Source organism: Eurosta solidaginis, chromosome 1, assembly GCF_040869045.1.
Source record: "Eurosta solidaginis isolate ZX-2024a chromosome 1, ASM4086904v1, whole genome shotgun sequence".
Taxonomy (NCBI): Eukaryota; Metazoa; Arthropoda; class Insecta; order Diptera; family Tephritidae; genus Eurosta; species Eurosta solidaginis.
Window position 1 is genome coordinate 148,349,721 of NC_090319.1, and position 17,122 is coordinate 148,366,842.

At 38.6% G+C, this 17,122-nt stretch overlaps 1 long non-coding RNA gene across 1 annotated transcript; it reads right to left on the minus strand.

The window, feature by feature from the left end:
• Positions 1–356: 356 nt before the first annotated feature.
• On the minus strand, positions 357–1,942 carry LOC137238848 (uncharacterized). The gene is made up of 2 exons (XR_010949230.1): positions 1,448–1,942; positions 357–1,374 (listed from the first exon to the last, which is right to left on the minus strand). It is a non-coding gene; the product is annotated as an uncharacterized lncRNA (long non-coding RNA).
• Between the last annotated feature and the right edge of the window lie 15,180 nt (positions 1,943–17,122).

Consider the following 17,122-nt stretch of genomic DNA (forward strand, 5'->3'; position numbering starts at 1 on the left):
CAATTTGGATATTGTCTTATTCAAGTTTATATAAAATATGGAATTATGTATGTATAACGGACGTATTATTATTATAATTTACTTCCGGTAGCCTTACAGAACCATACCTCTAAAACGAATTCTGATGTCCCCCAATTTGGGTCGAACTTTTGGGTAGGGCCAAATTTTGAAAAATCCCACTTTGACCCATTTAGAGTGCTCCAATCGAGTCCAAATGTATGACTGACCCCCACTAACTTTGGAGGCCCGACCCACCGATGCCAGTGGCACACCCCCTGGAACCCCCCTGGGGGTTCACCATACAAACATTTCAAAAAATCTCCGGTTTTGCACTTTACATGAAAAAATCAGCTAAATGAATATGTTTTTTCTTTATTTTTATTTATTTATTTATAATAATATTTATTATTTATTTATAATAATATCTATTTTTTCTCTTACGAAATTTATTTAGTCAGAATATATGTAAATGAAAAAATTAATTTAAGTGAGTAATAGCAAAGAAACTAAAAAAAATTATTGTTTGAAGTCTTTTTTACTTTCAAGTCTGGGCAATTTCGCACGGCTCTCTAATGTAGTCGCCGTAACAGCCTCTACATTTTCCGATATAACCCCTTTGGAAACGCTAGCTAGCAATTGAACATGTATTTCCGTTCCTTGTATGTGTGATGGAATTTTTGGATCATTAAACGGTGGATCATCTTGATTTAAATATTCTTTCAATGTATCGTACGGAATGCTTCGCGTGAATGGTGGTTCAAATACGATATTTATATCATTCAAATTGATCATTTCCGTATAACTTGTGCAATGAAAGTTTATATCTGGTTTTTTATAAACTCTAAGTTCCATTGGCTCGGCAACATCGGTTCGATAACGTAGAATTTTCTTGATGGCACAGTCGCGCTTTTCTTTGCTATCATCAAACAACACTGATACCAAGATATTTTCCGAATGCGCATAATATGAATTATCTTTGATTACTTGATTGACAATTTTGCATAAATGAGGTTCTAGAAATCATGACCAACCAATGAACTTGAAAAATAATGCACTGCCGTACACGACAGAGCTGTAATACTTGATATTGAAGTACATTGGCACATAACATTTAATTATAAATTCAACCAGAATTCTTAAATTTGCATCTGGATTTTCCGTTGTCACATATAATCGCAATAATCTAGCGGCCTTGGCGAGCCACCGAGAATGTACAATTTTCCCTGGTTTGATGTTAGCCAGATCCACCGGAACCACGCCGCTAGAAATTGCATGGGACATGTCGTATAAGTACTTCGAATCGGTGGAAAATTAGATTTTTTCTGGAGCAGGGGGCATATTTTGCAACTCAATTTTCTGGAAGCCGTCCACCACCTGAAAATATATAATAACAAAATAATTAAAAATGGTTGACAATTATAATAAATGAGAGATAGGAATAACTTACCGGAAGAGTTTCACAAGTAAAAAATACATACTCTGTAAATTGTTGGGTTTTGTTTCTTCTCTTGATTTGCTCTTGATACTTGTAAAGCAATTTATTCAATTTATTAAATACATTTATTTCAGCAATATTTCCATACCAAGTTTTTCCCAAATTCCAATCAACTTATCTTGTACTTGAATAGTGAATGATTTATGGGAAAATTTTTTTGTTCTGTTTTAGCACGTTCGCTTAAGTAAAAATAATATCTCAAGATATCCAGATGGGTTGGCAAATTAAGATCAGTTAAATCAATAGACACACCAAAAACAGTAACATCATTCTTGGGTATGTGACTCATTGGGTTTTCGATAGTTGTTGATGTAGTTGCTTCATCTGGCGGTTTAGAGGATGGTGGATTCATTGTAAACTTTTTGATTTGGAATGGTCACTTCACTTATTATTTTTTGAAATATTTTTTTATCTGAAATTAGCACTTCACACTTTGAGTTCTTCACAACGACTTAATGCATTCACAAAAACTCTTGCGTTATATATGGCCTACGAGACGAGGTAATAAAAATTAAATGGTAATTTCAATTCTACCTGCTGTGGCTTGTGGTGGCTTAAAAAAACAACACAAGCAATTTTACGATCTGCAGTTGTGTCACAGTGATACCTTCATTTTTTAAAACGGTTGAATAAAAAACCCACAAAACTATGATTACGACATGCAAATGCATCTCAATTATGCCTTGGTTTTAATAGGTTTGTAAAAACGCTAATTTCTAATAATTTTTTTAAATTTCTTTTCTATTACTAAGTTAAATTCATTTTTTCATTTACATATGTTCTGACTAAATAAATTTCTAAAGAGAAAAATAAACTCCAAAAAGAAAAACAAAGGCATTTCGCTGATTTTTTCATGTAAAGTGCAAAACCGGCGATTTTTTGAAATGTTTGTATGGTGAACCATCAGGGGGGTTCCAGGAGGTGTGCCACTGGCATCGGTGGGTCGGGCCTCCAAAGTTAGTGGGGGTCGGTCATACATTTGAACTCGATTGGAGCACTCTAAATCGGTCAAAGTGGGATTTTTCAAAATTTGCCCCTACCAAAATGTTCGACCCAAATTGGGGGACATCAGAATTCGTTTTTGAGGTATGATTCCTTCGCCAAAGTTTCTTATTTTGATTAGAATATGATTTTCACAGAGCAATGGGCGATTTTTTTGCCTCCCCACAAATCGGCCTACTAAATATCGTACTTCTTTAAAGCAAAACTTGCTTTTTTCTACATTAATTGTTAGCTTAGCCTCGCGAAGACACTGAGCGACCCTTTCCAACAGACACATATGAGACGCGAAATCTTCGGAACACACTAACAAATCGTCAAGATAAACAAAAACACACTCACGTAAAGCGGTCGGAATGACCTTGTCCATGAGACGACACATTCGTTGTGCTGCATTGCACAACCCGAAAGGCATGACCGTGAAATGGTATAGGGGTCGGCCAGGGACAGTGAAAGCAGTCTTTTCTCTTGACTTCTTCTCCAGAGGAATCTGCCAGAAAGCGTCCTTCAAATCGATCGCGGAAATAAACCTTGTATTTTGTAATCGGCTAAGTATTCCGTCGATGTGGGGTAATGGGTAGGCATCCTTTATCGTCCTTTCATTGACTTTGCGGGCCTCGAGGCACAGACGGTTTTTGGTCCCTTTGATCACCAGTGAGACTGGAGAGTTCCAACTGCTGTTGGACTCCTCGATGACACCCATGCTCAGCATCCTGTCCAGCTCCGCATATATTAGTTTTTGAATAGCTGGTGAAATCGGGTAATGTCGCTGCTTTACTGGCCGATTCTCGTCCACCACCTCGATGACGTGTTCCTCCTTATCTGTTTGGCCTAACCCTAATACCGCGAAGGACGGGAATTGGACTGTTACACGCTCCAACCTCGCAACTTGCTCCGGCGTTAAAATGTGCTGCACAGCGTCATCAAAAGTCATCCTCGGCGGGCACGAGCTCCGCCACACTGGCAACATTAGTATTCGCACTCACACCATTGCTGACCACACTCATACCAAATTCCTGCCAAAAATCTATGCCGAGATAAACCTGTTGCTGCAAACCTGGTACTATCAAAAATTCCATTATCCCAAACCACAGGTAACTTATTACCCCTACCACAGCGGTTTCCTCCCCGTTCGCGGTCCGGATATTTTGGCCCTTGTTTGGCATAATCAAGGCTTCCTTTCCCTGAAGGAATGGAGCTGAGTTCTTTCCTAAGCAGCTGTCGCTAGCCCCTGAGTCCAAGAGAGCCAGGACTTCAAGACCTCCTATAGTAGTTTTCGCAAAAAATCTATTATCACTTTTCACGGTGACTATGGTGGCAATTATTTTATTTTTCAGCCGCTTAAAATATTTCCTCTTCTCCCGAATTTTCTCTGTTTTCTTAAAATTTATTTTCTTCCTATTACTATTTATAGTTTCACAAAAAATCCTTCTCCTAGCTTCTTCATATTCAATTTTCCTCTGATGTAAACTTTTTCCCTCGCGCTTTTTCAACTCTCCTATCTACCTTTTCCCATCTTAAACTCTTTACAGTTGTGCTGCCGGGTTGCCTGTCTTCTGGCTGGAGTCCCCGGTCAACTCCGCCAGCCTGGGGTTTCCCTGTTTCGGTTTAAAAACACAAAAGGACGAATCACTACCACAAGCAAAACAGACCATGTTGTGGAACGAGGACGAACATTTATTTGGCTTTTGTGCTTCTGCCGGGATTTTTCACAAAGTGATCCACCGGCATACCACATGAAAAACACAACATTAAGTGGAAGGGGGAAGCACAAAAGGAGTTGACAGTGGACTTGGATGCGGGACTAACAGAAGGATGAACACTATTGGGATTTGTGGGGAGTTGATGTTGAGGTTGAGATTGGTATTGGGGTGGACGTTGAGGCTTCCTATCAATAGCTTCTATTTTTGATTCTCCTAACTGCTCAGGAAGCTCGAAGCCTACCTCGTTGACCACTTTAGACCTGCCAACTCCATCTCAAGGATCCTCTTCCGCAAACGGAATGTCATATTATGGACTTCGGCATAAAAGTCGTCGAAAGCTTCCGCCGGCAGCTGTTTCCTCTCCATGATTTCACGGATGATTTCATAGTCGGACTCGGCAGTCTTGAAGTGGCTCAGCAGCTCGGACTTTAGCTCAAAGTAGCCAAATTTCGGCTCTTCAAGGACCTGCCAATACCACTTCAAGGCACCGCCGGAAACCAGACAATGAAAGTCCGTGAAAAGCTGTAAGAAGGAAATATTATGCTACTCGCGCATCCTTTCACCCGAAAGATGATGCTTTCGACGCTTATACCTTTGCTTGTTCCATCGAATTTGATGTGCCATTTTTCCAAATCCAACTTTTTCCAACTTGGAGGGTCACTACGACTGCCACTCGGAATACCGTTGCGGGTAGCAGGTTCCCCCCTGTGGTTCTGAGGCTCGGGTGTGGATGCCACAGCAGACCGATGTCCCACCGCGTGACTGGACGCCTCCATCTCTGCCACGCGACCACCAAGATGATCGACATTGGTATTGATGCTCCGCACTTCACCCGCCATTTGCACCCCCAAATCTTGTTGTTGCGCCATCATCGCCATCATGCGGCTCAGCTGTTCAACATTGGTTGCATGCTCACTGGCGTCGATGTGAGGAGCATTTAGGCTGCCGTGAACCATTGCTGGTGCATTTAGCGATGGAACATCGCTCCCCTGTGTACCCACGTTCTCGCTATCGGACATTGGGCACACCAAATCGATTTTCTGCGAGAAGTTCAAACTGTCCCCTGTCTCGTTAAACGACACTCGGTTAGCGAAAGAGACCCTAATCGGACGCTCAGGGCAAAACGATCCAAAGATCCGCGACGCGCACCTATTAAAGTAGTCATTAGGGACAAAGTCAATTTGGTTGAAAAGAGAACCTGCGATTTGATTTTCTAGGGCTCGCGCACGGCTCCTAGTTACGCGTTGGTTGGAATCTAGTATCCCTAATCCACCTAATACGCGGTTATCAACCTCCTTGTCTTTATCAGAAATTCACTGTCTGAGAACAGAACAAAAAATCCCAAGAAGTGAAAGAAACGAAACTAAAAAAGTGAAGAAAATGCAAATAAAAAAAAGAGGAGTTCACTAAACGGTGTTTATGTATTTGGAAGCAACCAAAATATGCTACGAAAGCGAAAATTAAGCAAAAGAATAAATATGAATGTGAGCCTTAATAATTTCACCCAAAACCCAATAAAAAAATATATATAAATAATGGATATTAAATAATAGATATAAAAATTACAATGTAGGTATATAAAAATTCAATCAATTAATAAGTAATATGTTTGTTTGTATGTATGTATGTGTATGGTAATTCAAGTAATGGTGTGGATATGACAAAAAAACTGAAATTTTATATCTTAACCGCATAGAAAGGAATTAGTAAAGTTCACCCAAAACCCAAGTTCAAAAATAAAAACTTAGTTCTAATTATTACAAAAAAAAAATTTCAAAGATATTCTGTAATTTATGGAATATGCCAAACACCCACAAATTGTATAGAAATTTCAATATACGTATGTATGTATGTGTAAATTTTATTTTTTTTTTCAAGTCCCTAATAAAAAAATGGAAAGCAATATTAAACAAACCTAAGAACGATATAATAAAAAAACCAAACATTTTACAACGCAGTTTAAAAAAATTTCTTTGGAAATAATCCTAATAAGAAAATATAAAAAGACTCAATTTTGAAATTTCCAGAGTAAAAAAAAGTCACTACTGAAATTGAGTGTGTATTGGTGTGTGCGGTGCTGCCTTGGCGAAGGTTCGGTGAAGGCAGTGTGTTCGTCCGTATCTATATACTGTCTAGTCAGTTTTCGCGCTGTCCATGGAAGTGTGGCACATCACGCTCAAGAGCTAGTCCCTAAGAGTGGATGCCACACCTCTCAGCAAGTTTCTTTGATTAATTTTTCATTTGCATATTTCTCTATTTTTGACATTCATTTGGATTCTTTTAGTTTTGATTCTTTGCATTTCTTTTTGTGGATAGCTGCTATATTCAAAGTACACTGATCTTTATCGATGTGCTCTGCCTATAGTTCCACTTCTGCACATGCTTTTTTGTTCCTTTTCGGTTAGACCGCGACTAACTCGAAATTATGGAACTTTGAATATTCCTTTTTTTGATTGCATCTGCATATATTACATTTACACATATTTGTCAGAACGCTTCCGGCAAACTTACCCTTATCCTTCCCGCATCTAACATTAGGGGCTTGCTTATAAGCACCCACATTAAATCCTTTTTTTTTATCTTGATATTTTTTTTCTTTGATTTTTACATACGTTTGTTTTTTTTGACATTGTCATCACGCTACATATTTATTACTATCTCATATACGCTCATTATCCAAGATCGTAAGCGATCGATCTTAATCGATCCGTATTCGAGCGTGGTCGTATGTTTGAGTTTTTTTTTTGTTTCAGCTGCTCAACGGCAGCGTCGCCGTTGGATAAGAAGAGTAACTTGGTGAGTGTTTTGAGTGAAACATTAAAGTTTATCAAAATACACCTGTTTAGATGTATGTACATGTGTTAGCACAGATTCCTGCTCTTGCAAAAATAGAACAGGAATTAGCAAATCAGAAAAATTAAAACAGATTGCAACGAACATATTTACATGCATGAAAAACGTCACAAACGTACATTTGCACTTACATACATACCTTTTGTTTTCATATACACATAAATTCTTTTACTTTGATGACCTACTTTTGCTTTGTACATAATTGATCCTATGTTTACTTAGGCGGTTGCGGTAGGTCAGGGATTAGGGTTATTGATTTTTTTTGTTCGGCCTCTTATTTTATTTTGTTTGAATTTGTATCTTTAGGATTTAGAATTAGCTCCTATTAATAATATTACATTAGGGCGGCCCCACAAATTTTAATTTTTTTATTTGAGTTCAGACACTCTTTCTATTAGTCGTAGGTATTTTGTATTGAATTGAGTTTGAAATGTATCTACTTCTTCTTGCTCTCTCATGAATTTTTAATGTACATTAGTAATAAAAGTTAGCATTAAGTTTGAGCAATTTTTCTATTGTTACTTCGAGTAAATTTTTGAAATCCTTGTCAAAGTATTTTGTATTAAACTCGGAGTTTAAATTTTTTTTTGGAATTACTGAACTAGTAGCAGGGTGTTAGTTGATAATTTGTAAGCCAACACCTTTGTAAATAAATTATAAGAATTATGTTTGGATGAAAGTTTTAGATCTTTTCATAATGCAGGGCTAAAGTTTTAAGTTTGGTGTTGGTGCTGCGCTTGTGCGCCGAAAGGTTAGGTGAAGGTGGGTATTAGGGAAATGACTGAGTGACAGACGGACAGACTAGTGCCAGGTTTGGGGGCACTGTAAGTAGATAGGAGTCAGCACAGTGCCCACGGTGCGGTGCAAGTTGCACTGCAGAGAGTGTGTAGACTCCACCTGACAGGAGAGGCCTTCATCTTTTTCCTCCTCTTAACTTTGCCCCTCACGTATGTTTCCATCTTTTTCAGCTCTTTCTCCTTCCTTTCCTATACATATGCAGGTATGAACCCTTTTTGTGCGGGTGGCTGTGGGTGAGGACGGTGGTGAAATACCCCGCCCAAGACGACGAGCTAGCCTGGGCCCGCAAGCATACCTGCTTGCCGCCGCTCCTCACTAGAGATGCCACGAATAGTGAGTTGGCCGAATACCGAATATTCGGCAACGATGCCGGCCGAAGCGCCGAATATTAGACCGCCGAATATTCGGCACGAAATACATGCTTGTCGGGGCGAGTTAGTTATGATGGATCTTAGTTGTGATGAATCTAGTAGTACCGATGACGATTCTTCTCCAGTTCATAAGAAAAGAAACTTGAATGAAAATGATAGGACTACCGAAATACACGACAGTTTCTGGAACTGCTTTGAGGAAGTCGCTGCAGATAATATGCGAAATGATAATGATGAGGAGGACGTGGAGAAGAATGCTGTCTCAAACGAGTTGGATTTTTATTCGCCTAAATCGGAAGGCCGATCCTTACAAGTGGTGGTTAGTAAACGAAAAACAATACCCAAACCTTTCGAAATTTGCTAAAGTTTATCTTTCTTCTCCTGGAAGTAGCGTGTATAGTGAGAGGATATTTTCTGATGCTGGTAACATTTGCGATGAAAAGCGTAATCGTTTGCTACACAAAAATGCTGAAAAGCTTGTTTCTATCCATCATAACTTACCACTGATGAATTTTAAATACTAAAGTGTTGTAATTTGGAAATAAATACATAATTTTGAGTAATATAACGTGTCTTTTTTACATGATTTCCTATTCGGTATTCGGCCGAATAATACCTATTATTGAACCCAATCCTTATTTCCTTCTTTTGACTGTACAGGGACCGTCATAATGGCAACGTCGTTTGGGTTTGCCTGGCCGACAAGAGTCATCATGACAATAAGATAGGAAATAGCGAAGTGCTCATACCAGGGTTCCTTCTTCGGGTTCCTGCAATTTGACTAAGTGGTACCTGGTATGACACATAGCTAGTGACGGACTTAGTAGGAGATCGTGGCGAGCTGTTCAAGCCACCTTACCGGGAGTCCAGCATTCCAGAAGAAAAGAAACTTTAAAAAGAGCAGAGTGAAATAAAAAAAAATTAAAAAAAAAACAAAGTGAAATATTAGTAAATATTAGTAATATTACACCGTAGCAAAAATTACTTTGCAAAATTTTTAAGCTAATAACCACAAGCCTTTGGTTTTTGCCCAACCCTTTTCCTACTAAAAATTCTACATCAAAAGAAGGAAATACCTATGTGAGTAAACATACTAATAAAAAAAAAAGATATAATGCCAAAAAAATACAAAAAAAAAGCCAATTTGTTTCGAAACAATAGAAAAATTACTGAAATTAAGGTTTGACGATTATTTCTGCTGCTGCCGTTGTGGTGTGTTGTTGTTGTTGGCCTCTGATAGATAGATTAGATAGATTATATTGCGTTGGTCGGTGGACGGAGATGGTGTTGTTGTGGCGATTGTTGTTGTGGCGATGTGTCCGCCAATAAAAGTGTCGTTGTAACCGCCGTCTGTGTCGCAGGTGGAAGTTGCGCTTGCCAGCAATGCATATACGTGCTATTGTTGATGTGGTCGGCGCTGCGCCGCCGATGGAAACAAAAATGTGGTGTTGTTGTAGATGTTGGATGCCGTCGGAAAGCAAATGTGTGTATTGTTGGTGAAAGCGAATGATAGTTTTTATGGTAGGTGTTGCACCGGAGTATTTTTTGTTGGGTGGGATGTCGCCAATATAAAAAAAGATGCTGTTGTGGTTGTTGCGGCCGTGTGTGGTCAATTAAAAAAATGCAGCAGGTAGTGGTTGTTGTTGTGGAGTGCGCTACCAAATTAAAAATATAGTGTAGTGCGTGGTGGTACTTGCCGGGCGGTATGTGGCCAATTCAACTGGTGACGTGGTTGTTGTTCTATACGCGGTTGTAGACGTGGAGTGCCGTCGGGAATTTGATGCCGCTAATTTGCCTTTTTAGGCCGTAAAAGGGAACTTTATAATCTCTAAGTGGTTTCTTTCCAGCAGGGAGTGCCCTGTTAAGATACGAAAAAAAACGCTAGTCTTGCAGCATTTCTAGGATTAAATTTATTTTATTTTTATTTTCTCTTTGATGTGTGCATGATTATATACGCACCGACATACATATATCTGTATGAAGGCGTGCATACATGCATGCAAGTTTGCTCTTGGCTTGCTTGGAAAATTGGCTATATAGAAGCCAGCTTCCCAGTGGGCATGCCAAGTTGGAGGAAGACAAAAAAATTCAAGGGCAGTGAAAACCATCAGACTTACCTGGTTTTAGCAGCGAAGATAGCCTTTGTGGTCTAATTTATTTCTGCTGCAACGGTCTGGATCGGGAGCTAGCTGGCAAACCAGATTTGCCTGGTTCTAGCGGTCGCGAGACACTTTTCGCCGCGCACTAAACAATTTAAAAAAGGTACCTGGCTACATAATTTAGTAAACAGGCTTTTCTTTCGTTTTGAGGTGCGCACTAAAAACTTGGATTATTTAAAGATTTAAAAATTTTTTTTTTGTGTTAACCACTTTCCACTTACACTCACTGGCACTGATAAAATAATACTTTTGCCCGTTGGCTCATTTTGCCCCTTCTTATAGCCACCGCCGTGGTAAGGAACGTTACCCAGAAACGGAAAATTTTTACCGTTACATGTCAAACTTTCTTTTCGGCTTTCCCGTATTTTCCATCTATACAATCATGCACTCATACAATCACACGCTTACCGCTCCACAAAACGAACACCTACACAGATACATTTGGTTCGTGCCTTGACCGCTTACACTGATGCATTCACACGCTCATAGCCTTGCACCAATACACATCCTCATACACACCAGAACAGAACAAACACATAGGTACATGCCATCCGTGATATTTTACTTATTATAACAACATGATGCCAAGCGCAACATCTTATTTCCGTTGCAACATTGTGTTCACTATAGGTACAATGTTGTCAATGTTAATGTTATTATGTTAATATTATGTTAAAGGCAACATTGCGGCTAAGGCACGGACCTGGACACAAAACACATAAACACATAGACACATATACACGCTGTCACCCATTCAAGCCAGTATGGAGACAGGCTGTCGTTACAGGCTCGCAACCGCCGATGGTGCCTGCACTATGGAGCGTATGCGTAGAAAACTTTAAACGCAGCCTGGCAAGTATTATTTCCCGCGTCCAACGCGTGGCCTTGACCCACAACTCAATGCCGGGCCTATTTCTCTTCACGCCTTTAAATTTTCACACTGCTTACCTACAAACTAAATCACCGGGCTAATGCTATTACTTAAAGCTATATTACAGACACTACTCTACATATCCCATAGTAAATAAAATATCACAGATAAAAAAAAATAAATAAAAAAATAAAATAAAATATCACAGTTAGCCGAAACATTATGAAAAAAAAACTTAATAAAATAAAATATCACAGATGGCGGAATAATTATAAAAAAAAATTTATAAAAAAAATATCACAGATCGTCTAGTGAAGCAGGTAAAAAAGTAAAATAAATAAATTAATAAAATAAAAAAATAAATAAATGCAAAAATAATCAAATAAATAAAAAGGTAAAAAAAAAAATAAAAATAATTTAATAAAATAATCATATACGTCAGTAAATTAATAAATACAATACGTCAATAAATAAATAAATGACATAGAATAAAAGTACTAGCACTACAAAAAACATTAAACTATTTTGCAAAAATGTCTTTAGCGTGGTATACGCCGATCTTTTTCCCACTACTATCGCCAAGCTCATACATAGAATTCCCTATAACGTTTGAAACAATACATTTGACTTGTTTTGGTGCTAATTTAGCGTTGTAATTATCAACTTGGGAGCTTTGTTTGAAGTTTCGGCGATATACCACTTGTCCAATCTGAAACTTTATATCCTTACTCCTGGTGTCGTATACCTTTTGACTTCTATCGTGGGCCAGTTTCAGCTCCTTCATATTTCTCTTTCTTATGAGCTGCATTTTATCACCAGCCGTATCTATCTCCACGTCACCATCCTTCAACGCTGCCAACTTTCGGTATAACTCATATGATGCAGCATTATGTATCATAGGCATACCGAAAGTGGCATAGTATGGTGACATGTTGATGGCTGAACGAGTAACGCTGCGTAGTGCAAATGCGGCATCGCTGACGCATTTGTCCCAGTTCTTTCGGCTGCCATTTATGAAGGACCTAATTATCTGCAGCACAGATCGGTTGACTCTTTCCGCAGCGTTACCATGAGGTGAATAAAATGCAGTTTTCACGCGTGTCGTGCCGTACTTCTCCAAAAACTCTTTGAACATTTCCGAGACGAATTGTTTGCCGTTGTCCGAATGGACATATTCGGGCACTCCAAACACGTGAAAGACTTCTTTCTCTAAAAATTTTATTACCTTAGCTGAAGTGGCCCTTCTCATAGGTTTTAGAAACACAAACTTAGTAAAGTGATCTAGACAAACAAAGAAATACACGTTACTATCACTAGAACGAGGATAGGGACCAATAAAATCAATAAAAAGACGCTGGAAAGGTCGCTCTGTGAGCTTTTGCTTTCCCATCATGGGTTGTTTAAACACATTTTGAGTTTTGTTAGTTTTGCAAGTTTCGCAATCTTTTATATGAGCGCATACATCTGTGACCATTCCTGGCCAGTAAGATTTCTGACGTAGTTGGGATAGAGTTTTATGTATACCGCCACGTCCAGCGGACGGTGAGCTGTGAGACGACTCTACCAGCCCCGGTCGCAATTCCGACGGAACCCAGAGCTTCCAGGTCTGGTCCGCTAGAAGATCATCCCCCGGTCGAATTGCGTCCGTTTGTAAACGTAACCGTCCGACAAACACAAGTCAGGTAGTTTGTCCTTGTTCTCGGTCACCGTCTTTTTCAACTCCGTATACTCCTCCGACTCGAAGAACGGTGAATCGAGACATACGTCTATGGCTCGGTCATTCGTCTGGATTTCGTCCATGTGCATTCGTGAGAGTGTGCCGGGAACCACGTTTTGTGCACCTTTTCGATGTTGAATATCGAAGTCATAACCCTGGAGTTTCAAACTCCACCTTGCCAACCTCCCAGAAAGATCTTTCTGATTCATGAGCCATTTGAGGCTGGCATGATCAGTTATGATGGTGAACGGGGTTCCCTTCACGTAAGGTCGTAATCTTTTAAAACTCACGATCGCAGCATAGCATTCTAGTTCTGTTATGCTGTAGTTTTTCTGCGCTTTATTTAGTTTTGCCGAAACGTAGGCAATCGGTCCTTCGTTCTGGTCATCGTCTAGTTGGAAAAAAACCCCTCCGACTCCGTCCATTGATGCATCACATTGAATATAAAAGCGACGATTAAAGTCAGGATGTGTGAGCACCGGTGCAGAAACCAAACTCTGCTTAAAAATTTCAAATGATTTCATTGCTTCGTCCGTCATCTCAAACTTTTTTATTTTGTCTTCCTTGAGGCAGTCGTCCAGCGGGGCTGCAATAGTCGCATAGTCCTGTATGAAACGTCGGTACCAGCCCGACATACCCAGGAACCGTCGTAGTTGCTTCGGGGTTTTCGGAACTGGAAAGTCCCTCACAGCTACCAATTTGTTGGCATCCGTTCTAATACAACCATCCCCGACTACGTACCCTAAATGTTAGGGCGGGTCTATTTAAAAATCGTTCATTGCTCTGTGAAAATCGTATTCTAGGGATCACAATAATAACTTTGCCGAAGGAACCATACCTCTAAAACGAATTCTGATGTCCCCCAATTTGGGTCGAACTTTTGGGTAGGGCCAAATTTTGAAAAATCCCACTTTGACCCATTTAGAGTGCTCCAATCGAGTCCAAATGTATGACCGACCCCCACTAACTTTGGAGACCCGACCCACCGATGCCAGTGGCACACCCCCTGGAACCCCCCTGGGGGTTCACCATACAAACATTTCAAAAAATCGCCGGTTTTGCACTTTACATGAAAAAATCAGCTAAATGGCTATGTTTTTTCTTTATTTTTATTGATTTATTTATAATAATATTTATTATTTATTTATAATAATATCTATTTTTTCACTTAAGAAATTTATTTAGTCAGAATATATGTAAATGAAAAAATGAATTTAAGTGAGTTATAGAAAAGAAACTAAAAAAAATTATTGTTTGAAGTCTTTTTTACTTTCAAGTCTGGGCAATTTCGCACGGCTCTTAGATAATTGTTCCCGAAGACGGCGCGCTTGTGCATAAAGGTTTAGGTCTTTGAAATTCGCATTAGCAAACTTAGATAATTGTTCCCAAAGATGGCGCGCTTGTGCACGATAATGAATTACGATTTTGTATGAATTGTTCGAATTTACAAAAAACTTTTTCTATTAATTATAAAGAAATAGAGTAATATTTGTTAACAAAAATAGGCCTATGCACTGCGGCTGATCAATACGAATCGATTCATATAACTTTTATATGATTTTACGTATGCTAAGTATGCGAAACAGCCTGTCAATTGATTGTATGGAAATTTTGTTAGCGTATTTATATATAGATAGTGGGTAATATACTGCCTATGCAAGACGGCCGCTATGATGCCGGTTGCCGCTCTGACCTAAAATCAAAAAAGTTTTTGGGACGTTTTTTTGTTTCGTAATTAGCATAAAAGGCAATATAAAAAATGTAATGTTATATTTTTGTAACTTTTTCTTTTTTGTTCAGTATAAGACGTACTTTATCTAAAATGAGCATTAAATCTGCAAATGCAACAACATTTTCGAGCAAATTTGCCATTAATTGTTATAAATAAATTAGTTTCAACAAAAGTTAACTCATTATTTGTGATTCCATGTTTTTTTGAAAACAACTAAAATAAAAAACAAAGAATCTGTTCAATAAAGACTTATGTATTTACGTGTAGGTAAAATCTGCCAAAAAAAAAATGGGCCGGTAAAAAATTAATTTTATTTAAGATTTTTGGTACGCTATAAATTATTTTGGAACAATTTTTTAGGATTTTGGTAGAGGCTATTATAGGTAAGCGGCAACAATGCGAAACCATATTTGTATGCAGGTGAAACATTTGTGCATTCGAATTTAGCGGGGATAATTAAAATATGAAATTCACATTAAACACTTAGATAATTGTTCCCAAAGACGGCGCGCTTGTGCATAAAGGTTTAGGTCTTTGAAATTCGCATTAGCAAACTTAGATAATTGTTCCCAAAGATGGCGCGCTTGTGCCTGATAATAAATTACGATATTTGTATGAATTGTTCGAATTTGCAAAAATCTTTTTCTATTAATTATAAACAAATAGAGTAATATTGGTTTACAAAAATAGGCCTATGCATTGCGGCTGATCAATACAAATCGATTCATATAACTTTTATATGATTTTACGTATGCTAAGTATGCGAAACAGCCTGTCAATTGATTGTATGGAACTTTTGTTAGCGTATTAATATATAGATAGTGGGTAATATACTGCCTGTGCAAGACGGCCGCTATGATGCCAGTTGCCGCTTTGACCTAAAATCAAACACGTTTTTGGAAAGTTTTTTTGTTCCGCAATTAGCATAAAAGGCAATATAAAAAATGTAATGTTATATTTTTGTAACTTTTTTTTTTGTTCAGTATACGACGTACTTTGTCTAAAATAAAGATTAAATCTGCAGATGCAAAAACATTTTCGGGCAAATTTGCCATTAATTTTTATAAATAAATTAGTTAGTTTCAACAAAAGTTAAGCAACGGCAGTTAAAAGTATAGAGTTTGCTCTAAGGGGCGATGCATCAGGTCGTGTTATACGCGTATATGATTCAAAAGAGGTTATAGCACTGGGAAAAGATGGTGAGCCAGAACCCATACAAAAGTTGCAAGATTTAGTAACTAAAACGACATGGAAAAAATGTTGTTTCTCAGGTGATGGTGAATACATTTACATTACACATTATTAACTTTCATTTTCTTTCTCACTGATAGAACTGCTGCGTATAATTTTGCTACCAAAAATTAACTTTCAGAATGAATTTTGAGGACGCTAAAGAAAATGTACAACGTGGTCTCACCTTCTTCATACCAGCATCAGCTTGATTTTGTAAACTGTTCAGCATTTGGATGGGTGATTTACATGGCGCTTCAACGCATTTAAAATCCCAATTGCATGCTTCGTTAAACCAGATCCATGGGATGCACACCAAAATCCTTTACAGTTGCAGCAGCACCAGCCACCAGTATTGATATAAAAGGGCATGTCAAATTTGGTCTTGTCATTGAAACATCGGAGACATATTCTGGTGATGAATTTGATGATGTGCCTATGAAAGGGGAAATGCGTGTAGCACGGTATCCGGGAGGCAAAGAAGAAGTACAACCTGAAGGAGCGATAGCACTGGCTGATCGCACGTTAATGCCTGGTGATGAAGAGCGTCGCTTCGTTCCTGGTAAGGATACACAACGTGGCTATTGTCGTGATATAAATATGCATGCCGATGTTAAAGTGCTTGGCACAAAAATATGTTATCAAAAATGTTATGACCGAACGACTGCGTCCTATTAACGGTTGGCTACGTGATAGCGCTGTATGCATAGATTCATGGGTAGGAAGTACCAAAGATGTTGAACAGACAGCTGTGCTAAGGTCTATTGCAGGTGCTCGCGTGGAAATCTCATCAAATAATTTCTGAAATTTTTGAGGATACAACAAACAGTATTCCAGCTGTTCCTGTAACCACCTCTGTAGGTAAAACAAAGTTAATTTGTCAGAATAGCGCTGGTGTTCTGCCCACTGCTTCAGATCTTAAGTTCAAAACACCGGCGTTGTATTCTGAAGTTGTGTTAATAATTAAATATATGACGACAGTTACCCTAAATTTTACATGTTTTTCAGGTCTTAAGCGTGAAACGCTTCACAGCCTCAACAACAACGACAATTGCATGCAGGATCACGGTCAATCGGAGGAGGACCAAGACAATTGCCACGACAAGTTTACCAAAGCCAGGTAAGTAACTACAACAATGGTAGTTTAAGTCACTTATAGAGGAGGGAGAAAATAAATGTATATTTAACGTTGCG